Source organism: Spermophilus citellus (assembly GCF_964194105.1).
Source record: "Spermophilus citellus genome assembly, chromosome: 5".
Lineage (NCBI taxonomy): Eukaryota > Metazoa > Chordata > Mammalia > Rodentia > Sciuridae > Spermophilus > Spermophilus citellus.
Genome location: NC_138186.1, coordinates 44,226,301 through 44,236,012, shown reverse-complemented (window position 1 = coordinate 44,236,012; position 9,712 = coordinate 44,226,301). Strand labels below are relative to the sequence as shown.

Below are 9,712 nucleotides of genomic sequence, written 5' to 3'. Positions count from 1 at the left end.
ATGAAAACAGTGGATTGGTTGGGTTTTGTGCAGGGTCTTGGGTTAGAGCCACAATGGATTTGAGGACGAGTATTTCTTTTTCTTTTGGTTTTGTATATTTTGTACATTAATAATAAACAGTGGAAAGAGAAGCAGCTTATTTAACCCCTGTTGTGTTTGGACTCTCTTCATTAAAAAAAAAAAAAGCGGGTGGGGGGTGGGGGGTGAGAAACAGATGGTGGATTGGAGTTACTTGGCATTTATTTGCCTGTTGCCTTCACCAGAACAGCAAGGACCAGTATTTCTGAACTTCACCTGGTCGCCAATTGCAGTTACAGTCCAGCACTTTGCTGCTGCATGCTTCTCAGATGTGGGCCTGATGATTTGGTTTAATCTCATGTAGCTGCAGGTTAGTACTGAGTGTCTCTAACCTGCCATATTCTTCTCCCCTACCTTAAGTACTTAAAACAGCTAGATAATACCTTTTTAGAAACATTAAATACATTATTATAAGCATTTATGGAATCTTTTTCAGTCCTTTGGAGCTAACATTTGTTCTACCTTCAAGTCACAGAGTTGGTATCAAATATTGAAGGAACACAGTTGTCCTTCCATATCTTGTCGCAGGAGGCAGGGGAGTGATTCCAGGACGTATCTGCCTAACCCCCACATACACCAAAATTCAAGCATGCTCAACTCACACAAAATGGCATAGTTGCGTATAATCTATGTATATCCCCCTGTATTTGAGATCACCTATAGATTATACCTAATACAATGTAAATCCTACATAAATATATAATGACAACATACAATGCAATTATTTTTGGACAAATACTTTTGATATACATTTGATTGAATCTGCATGTGGAACCATGGATACAGAGGGTTAACCCTACTTTGAAATATATGTGAAACACTTTGTGAGATCTTTGGGAGTCCAGAGCTCCTCACAGACTGACTGTGGGACTGTCAGTTCCAGCTGAATCTACCAGCCTTGTGGAGCTGCTTAGGAAAGGAATGAAAGTGGAGAGTATCTGGGGCAGGAAAATCTGGGGAATGAGGGAAATAAGATATAAGAAGTTGTTGCCCTCGTGTGGCCGGTGCAAGCATTTTCTCTCCCCTGTTGTAGACTATTCTCTCTGCTTATTTCAGTTTTCCTCTCCAAAACATCCTACATCTACTCAGCATTTTCCAGATCAGCAACAGGAGCACCTCTTATTGACAGGCCAGTTTCAGTGGAAAAAGTGGAAAAGACAAGAAAAGTGAAAGTGTACTGGGCACCCATGGTGCACACCTGTAATCCCAGTGATTTTGGAGGCTGAGGCCAGAGGATGGCAAATTCAAGGCCAGTCTCAGCAATTTAGCATGACCTTGTATCAAAAAATAAAAAATGGGGGCTGGTGTTGTGGCTCAGTGGCAGTGCACTCGCCTAGCAAGCGTGAGGCCCTGGGTTCGAACCTCATTACCACATAAAATCAAATAAAGGTATTGTGTCCAACTACAACTGAAAAATAAATATTAAAAAAAGCGCTGGGGATATGGCTCAATAGTTATGCACCCCTAGGTTCAATCTCTGGTACCAAAATTTTAAAAAGGTGGTGTGGAGGGGAAGTGTTGTAAACTGCTTGTCCCAGAAAGCTCTGCAAGAGGGAATAAGCCAGCTTCTAGATGTAGGGTAAAATGATTTTTAGTTCTTCAAAACAGATGTTAGACTGAGGGCCTAGTTGATGGAATAAGATTTCTACGAAAAAGAGACCAGACATGAAGGAATAGGATTAACTTCAAATAAGAAGTAGGCTACTCTTGAAATCAGAAATTAGAGTATATTATATTGCAAGGAGTGGGACAGAGATGGGGAAGATGGGACTATTGGGGTGTGGGTCATTTGGGAATGATGGTCTTTGAATGACTTGGTGTTCATCTGAACGGCCGGACAGAAGACAAAGGGTGAAGTACAGCCATGTTTCTGATTCTATAGATCTAGGGTAGATCCTGAGACTTCATAGTTTTAACAAATTCCCAGGTGATGCTGATGCTGGAAAATTCAGAGAGCCCTGGACAGTGTCCTGCTATTTCAGGCACTGGCCACAGGGGGGCAACATCTCAAAGGTCTCAAGACATTCAGTAAGGTCAAGGCAGCTGGGGTTCCCTTCCCGATTTGAGAGGGATCAGGTCAGTCTATTGTTCAATCCACTGGCAGAAAAGGAAGGACCTGTCATAGTCTAAGGACCAAATTTAAGTAAAATACCAAAGTACATGGCTTAGGTGAAAAATCAAATGAACTTGCCCTAAACTAGTGGCCTCAGCTTACCTTGTGGTTCCCTCTACTGCCTGTTTCTCACCTATCTCCTGTGACAGGCCACAAGAACTTTTAAACAGAGCTTAACTTTTTCTCTGTATTTTAAAAATGAGTTCAGCCATTTGTCTTTAAAATTCTCCATGAAAATCAAAAAGGACTTGTTACTGTTTACTTATGTAAACATATGTGATTTTTTTCCTTTTAAAATATATTTTTAAAGTTTTTTAAAAATTATAGGTGGACACATATATTTACTTTGTTTATTTATTTTTACATGGTGTTGATAATCGAACCCAGTGCCTCACATGTGCAAGGCAAGTGCTCTGCGACTGAGCCACAATCTCAGTCCCTCTTTTTCTTTTTTCAAGGGGATAGGCTAAGTACCTCTTACATTACATTTCACTATACCCACTGACCTGTTGAAGTCCTGCAGGCATTTTCCCTCCCCTGTTGCAGACTATTCTTTCTGCTTGCTTCAGTTTTCCTCTCCAAAACATCCTCCCAATGATAGACATTCTCTTTTTGTCAGCTCTTCCTTAAACCCACCAGGCTATCTCCAGTGTGTGTGTGTGTGTGTGTGTGTGTGTGTGTGTGTGTGTGTGTGTGAGAGAGAGGGGGAGGGGGGGAGAGAGAGAAGAGAGAGAGAGAGAGAGAGAATGAATCCAGGGGCATTTTACCACTGAGCAACATTCCCAGACCTTTTCTTTTTCTTTTTTCTTTCTTTTTTTAATTTTTTTTTCTTTTTTACTGTATCCCAGGCTTCTTTATTTAAGAACAAAGTATGTGTGATGTGGGGATTAAAATCAAGAGCGTTCGACTTCCCTCCAACCAGTTCCCTAACTCCCCACCCCCACCCTTTGAGCTTCCAATTCCTTCCTTAGTGAAAGAAGAACTTAATCCCAAAAGCCGTGGTCCAGACGCCAGTTCCTCTCCCCAGCTCCTCTTTCCTCTACCCCCGTACCTGGGAAGGGCAGGCAGTTTGAATGTATGGGAGAGCCCAGAGTGGTGACAGAGACAGAGGGAAAGGCTTCTCCCTCAGGAAAGGGACCTGGGAGTAGAGTGTGGTGAAGTGAGGGCTTCCGTAACCTGGGGTACCAAAATGGGGCCCTGGGGCCAGAGGAAAGGATACAGATTCCCCTGAGAAAGGAGAAGCTGTAGCCTGAAAATCCTCTCATGGGGAAGAGTCAGTGCTTTCTGGCGCCGGTTACAGAACCACACTTGCCCCTAGCGTTGGGCAATGTGGCTGATCTGCTGCAGTGTGGGTTCACTGCAGGAACATGTACTCCAGGTTGCCTCTCACTTGGTTCTAGATACTCATTCGCTTTCTCTTCCGAGCCTGCAGGAGGGTCTTTGCTTTGCATATCTAGGCAAATAGGGAAGGGGTGACAAGGTCAGGCTTTGGACCTGCTGAAAAACAGCACCATATTGAGGGGTCAGTGAGTTGAGAGCACATTGCTAAGGAGACAGTGACTGGATTTATCCCCAGAGCCAGAGGGTATAAAAAAGGAGGAAACTGAGCTGGGGTTGAGGCTCAGTGGCAGAGTGCTTGCCTTGCACAAGTGAGGCACTGGGTTTGATCCTCAGCACCACATAAAAATGAACAAACAAAATAAAGATATTACATCTATCTATAACAAAAATATTAACAAAAAAAAAAGGAGGAAACTGGAAGGAGGGGGTTAAATCCCCCAACAGAACTGAGGGATCATACTCCATCCCATTGAGAATGCTGCCCTGGGCTGGGAAAGGAATTGTAGCTCAATGATAGAATAGGAGGGCCAGGCTCTGGATTCAATCCCTAGCAGAGAAAAGAGAGGGAGAGAATTGCTGCCCCTGCAGGCCAGGGAGGGAAGCAATCTCAGCTGACCCCAGGGCAGGCCCCTTCCCACCCTCACCTCCCGAAGGTTCTCATTGTTGTCTGCTTCCTCCACCCACTTCTGCAGCAGGAGCCGCAGCTTGCACAAGTTCTTGAAACTGAGCTGCAGAGCCTCAAAGCGGCAGATGGTGGTTTGGCTGAACACCTTCCCAAAGGGAACCCCCAGGGTGAGCCCCATATCATCCTGGTTGTATACCAGGGGGATCCTCTTCTGTTTCAGTAGCTTGGAAAGTTCTTTCTGCAGAGCCTGGATATCTTGGGACTCCCTGGGTTTTTTTTTTTTTTTTTTTCAAGAGAGAGAGAGAGAGAGAGAGAGAGAGAGAGAGAGAGAGAGATCGAGAGAGAGAGAGAGAGAGAGAATTTCAACATTTATTTTTTAGTTATCGCGGACACAACATCTTTGCTTGTATGTGGTGCTGAGGATTGAACCCGGGCCGCACGCATGCCAGGCGAGTGCGCTACCTCTTGAGCCACATCCCCAGCCCTCCCTGGGGGTTTTGATCCATCTTCTCTTCCTCCACTTTCACCACAGCAGGGTGAGCAATGCAGAGCTCAGGGGAGGCCCCCTCAGAGTTGCTCTCCATCCCAGCTCCCACCTTGCTCTCAGGCTGAGAGGTCTCCAGGCCACCATGGGGGAGGGATCAGGCCCTTTCCAACCTGAGGTCCACAGTATGCCACCCCTCCACAGAGCTCATAGGGCGGAGGGCATGAGGGAATCCCTCACACCTCCAAACCTGGCCCAATTTCTGGACCATCAGGAGGGTGTGGGAAGCTTAGCAAGGTTTGAGGGTCAATCCAGCCTTGCTTTGGCCCTCCTGGCCCATCACCCCCACCACCAGGAGGGGGCCAGAAGGCAAAGTTCAAAGCCAGATGTCCGGCCATGGGTTAGAAGGACACTCCAAGCTGGGGACCTGAAGAAATACCTTTTTAATTTTTGAGAAGGATCTTGCTAAGTGGTTTAAGCTGGCCTCAAACTTGCTTTCCTCCTTTCTCAGCCTCCCAAGTCTCTGGAAATACAAGTGTGCACCACTGCACCAGACTGCCTATCTCCAATTCTGAATCATTATACTGTCTCAATCCTGTTGTTCATCAGTGAACCTCATGTTGAAAAAACATACAACCCTACCATCTTGGTCCAGTATAAATAATTAGCATTGGCTCAACACTTCCTGTAGTTTGACAAACTTCTGAGTTTTTTGATTTGGGGCACCAGACCCACAGAGAAAGTAAGTCCCATCCAATGTGAGTGCCATTCCCTCCTATTCATATAAAAATACTTCCCTTCTTGAAGGAAGAGCATCTCCTCCTTTCCAAAGTAAGGAAAAAAATATCTTTTAGCATTTCCTCTCTCTGTCCCTACCCTCACCATCCTTTACCCAGGAGCCAGAGCAATTTTGTAAAATGAGAACTCCCATGCCCCTATTATCACACCCCAACTCCCTGTCAAGGCATAGCACAAGGCCCTGTGGGTACTGGCCCCTGCTCAAGATCTAAGCTCAAACTCTTCTTTGATCATGTTAAACTCTCTCCAGTCTCAGGGGCTTTGCACATTCTGTTCTCCTGAAGGCTCTTTTTCTTTTCCCCCTACTCATCTTGTTTCCTTCTCCACTTTTAGGCTTTGGTTTTAATGTTACTTCATTTAAAAAGCCTTCCCTCAAGTCTTTTTGTTTGCTTTTGGTACCAGGGATTTAAATCAAGGGCACTTGACCATTGAATGACATCCCCAGCCCTATATTGTATTTTACTTAAGAGACAGAGTCTCACTGAGTTGCTTAGCACCTCACTGTTTGCTGAGGCTGGCCTCCTGTCTCAGCCTCCTGAGCCGCTGAGATTACAGGTGTGCGCCACGGTGCCCAGTTTTTTTTTTTTTTTAATATATATTTTAGTTGTTGATCTATCTTTATTTTATTCATTTATTTATATGCAGTGCTGAGAATCAAACCCAGTGCCTCACACTTGTGAGGCAAGCACTCTACCACTGAGCCACGACCCCAGCCCCATTCCTTCAATTTTTTTTAATATTTTTTAGTTTTCAGCAGACACAACATCTTTGTTTGTATGTGGTGCTGAGGATTGAACCCGGGCCGCACACATGCCAGGCGAGCGCGCTACTGCTTGAGCCACATCCCCAGCCCTCAATTTTTTTTTTAAATATTTTTTAGGTGTAGATGGACACAACACAATGCCTTTATTTTTAGGTGGTGCTGAGGATCGAACCCGGGTCCCGCCAGTGCTAGGGGAGAGCTCTACCGCTGAGCCACAATCCCAGCCCCTCCCTCAATTCTTAATGGAAAGGTAACTCCCCTTCACCCTTTCTCCTCTCCTCCTAGCATCATATTTGTATATTTTGATTTTTTTTTTTGTTTGTTTGGTAGGTGTGACACTGGGGAATTGAACATCTATCACAAAGCTGTATCTCTAGCCCTTTTTGTTTTTTGATGTTAGGAATTTAATCCAGGGGTGCTCTATCACTCAGCAACACCCCATCCCCTTTTTATTTTTGTACTGAGGATTGAACTCAGGGGAGGTTTACCACTGAGCAAAGTCCCTGGTACTTTTTATTTAGTTTGAGACAGATTCTCAATAAGTTGCTGAAGGCCTCATTGAGTTGAGGCTGGCCTTGAACTTTCAATCCTCCTGCCTTAGGCTCCCAAGTCACTGAGATCTACCTTTGAGTGCAAAGAGTCTAACAGACTCCTAGGTGCTGCTGCTGCTGCCTGTATAAAACCCCTGAGAACCAGTTCTAAATGTCTCACTTGCTGCATTCATCACTGGCCTCACAAGGGCAACTTCTTATATTCCCAGGCCTACTTTGAGTTCCCTTATGGCTACAGGTTCCTTCTCATTTTTGATACTGGGGATTGAACCCAGGGGCCCTTTACTGTGGGAAGCCATTCTAACACGTGATTGGGTGACTCCCGTTAAGGGCCTGAGGCGCTTTGGCTCTGTCGAAGCTTTCCCGACCCTTTCCTGATGAGAGAGCCCATCCGTGTGGGGGTGTGCCTGACCACTGACCCCGGGGACCCAATCACTGACCCTGACCTTGGAGTGCAGCCCCCTCAACCTTCATTGGATGGAATTTTCCCCTGAATCTCTTGTTCCCCAATAAAGGGCTACTCCCAGGCTCTCTCTCTCCTGCTAGCCCTGAGTAATCCTCGCTGCCCTGCTGGGCAGCTAGAGGTGGGAACCAGAGAGGGGAGCCGTCTCGGACCTAGCAATATAAATAAGGTAACTGGTCTGTGTGTTTTATTTCGATCTCTTCTAACTAACTTTATGCCTAGAACCTCATTAATGAAACCACTGCACAGGACGCGTGCTAGACTTTACCACTGAGCCACATTAGTAGCCCTTTTTATTATTATTTTTATCATTTATGTTTGAGACAGGGTCTCACAAAGTTGCTTAGGGCCTCCCTACATTGCTGAGGCTGGCTTTAAAGTTGTGATGTTCCAGTCTCTAAAGTTGCCTGGATTACAGGCATGTCATCATGCCTGGCTACTTCTGGTTTTCTTTTTCTCAGGGTACTCGTCTTCCCTATAATGCCTCTTGTATGTTCCTAAACAGTCCTGTTCTGGCTTCATGCCCCTTTGGAATGCATCTTCGGTCATCCTGCAATATTCTACAGAGTAGTGAGGAAAACCCAGATACTGGAGTTGAACAAATAAGGGCCACTGTCCTAGCTCCACCCATCCACAGGCTGGGTGATCTTGGCAGGCTAAATTTTCATATTGCTCAGCCTGTTTCCTCACTAGTAGAGCTTGGAGAATCACTACTTTAACCCTAGTAACTCTGGAACTTGAGGCTGGAGGATGGCAAGTTCCAAGCCACCCTGGGCAGCTTAATAAGATCCCACCTCAAAATAAAATAAAAAGGGCTACAGATGTGGCTCAGTGTACAGCACCCCTAGGTTGAATCCCTAGTACCACAAAACAAAAATAATAAAAAAAATAAAAAATATTTCTGCAGTGCTCATTATGTGCAGCAGTTGTGCATGACTTGTAAGTAGTAAACATTGTTTATGAATAAAAAGAATTAATTCTAATCAGGTGTGATGACACACTGTAATCCCAGCAACCTTGAATGCTGAGGCGGAAGGATTACAAGTTTGAGGCCAGCCTCAGCAAATTAATGAGACTTTCTCAAAATAAAAAAAAAAATTTTAAAGGGCTGGGGCTGGGCACAGTGGCATGCACACCTATAATCCCAGCAGCTTGAGAGGCTGAGGTAGGAAGATTGCAAGTTCAAAGCTCAGCAACTTAGCAAGACCCTGTCTCAATATAAAAAAAAATAAAGGGCTGGCACTGAGGTTAAGTGCCCCTGGGTTCAATCCCTGGTATAAAAATAAATAAATAATCCTGTTATTTAGGCTTATACTTAAGCATGTACTACAATGTAAACTTTTGCTATGTTCCATTTCTATGCTGATTCTTTTTTTTTTTAACTTTTTTTTTTTAGTTGTAGTTTTGACACAAAATCTTTATTTCACTTATTTTTTTATGTGTTGCTGAGGATTGAACCCAGGGTCTTGCACGTGCGAGGCGAGCACTCTACCACTGAGCCACAATCCCAGTCCTTATGCTGTACTTTTTTGAAGGGCATACTTTTGCCCATATTTAGATGAAGAATCACTAACTCCATAACAGTATTAGAAAGAACTAAATCTGTGCCTCTAAATCACTGAGGAGCATCTTGAGTATTTCCAGTGAAGTCAGTGATAAAAACTTCAAATGCAGGGGCTGGGGTTGTGGCTCAGTGGTAGAGTGCTCGCCTAGCACATGCGGGGCCCTGGGTTCGATCTTCAGCACCACATAAAAATAAATAAAAGGATTGTGTCCAGTTACAACCAAAAAAATAAATTAAAAAAAAAACTTCAAATGCAGGGCTGGGGCGGTATAGCTCAGTGGCAGAGTGCTTACCTTGCATGTGTGAGTCACTGGATTTGATCTTCAGCACCACACAAAAATAAATAAAGGCATGCTGTCAACTACAAACAAACAAAACCTTCAAATGCAAAATTTTCATATTGCTCTATAAATAATATTTCTATGTATTTTATGTAGTATCTCATCTAGTGAACTAAAATGTACACATAAAAAAATGTGTAAACATAACAAAGTGTAATGTGAAATATATATAAAGAAAGAAAAATTTAAACATTAATGTAAGTAATTACACATCTAGGTCCCTATTAATCCTGTGACAGATATTTATCAGCTTCATTTCATTCATTCATTCGTTTATTTATAAGTGGTGCTGAGAATTGAACCCAGTGTTTCACACGTTAGGCAAGTGCTCTATCACTAAGCCCACAACCTCAGCCCTATAAGCTTCATTTTATACATGAGGGAATAGGTACCAAGAGGCCAAGCAGTTAGAACAAAGGCACACCATTAGCAAATGAATCTGAAGCCTGGATTCCACTAGTCTGATACTCCACTTCACAGAACTGTGGAAATTGCATGTCAGCTGCTTGACCCAAGTGCCTGATTTTTCCCTCAAATTCCTTAAGAGTGGTGTTCCTGGTGCAGGCGTTGTGGCTCAGCAGTAGAGCACTT

At 44.1% G+C, this 9,712-nt stretch overlaps 1 pseudogene across 1 annotated transcript; it reads right to left on the bottom strand.

The window, feature by feature from the left end:
• Nucleotides 1-3,174: 3,174 nt before the first annotated feature.
• LOC308649354 (POU domain, class 5, transcription factor 1-like) lies at nucleotides 3,175-7,765 on the bottom strand (annotated as a pseudogene). The gene is made up of 3 exons: nucleotides 7,683-7,765; nucleotides 4,177-4,423; nucleotides 3,175-3,644 (listed from the first exon to the last, which is right to left on the bottom strand). The product of its transcript is annotated as a POU domain, class 5, transcription factor 1-like (transcript).
• Between the last annotated feature and the right edge of the window lie 1,947 nt (nucleotides 7,766-9,712).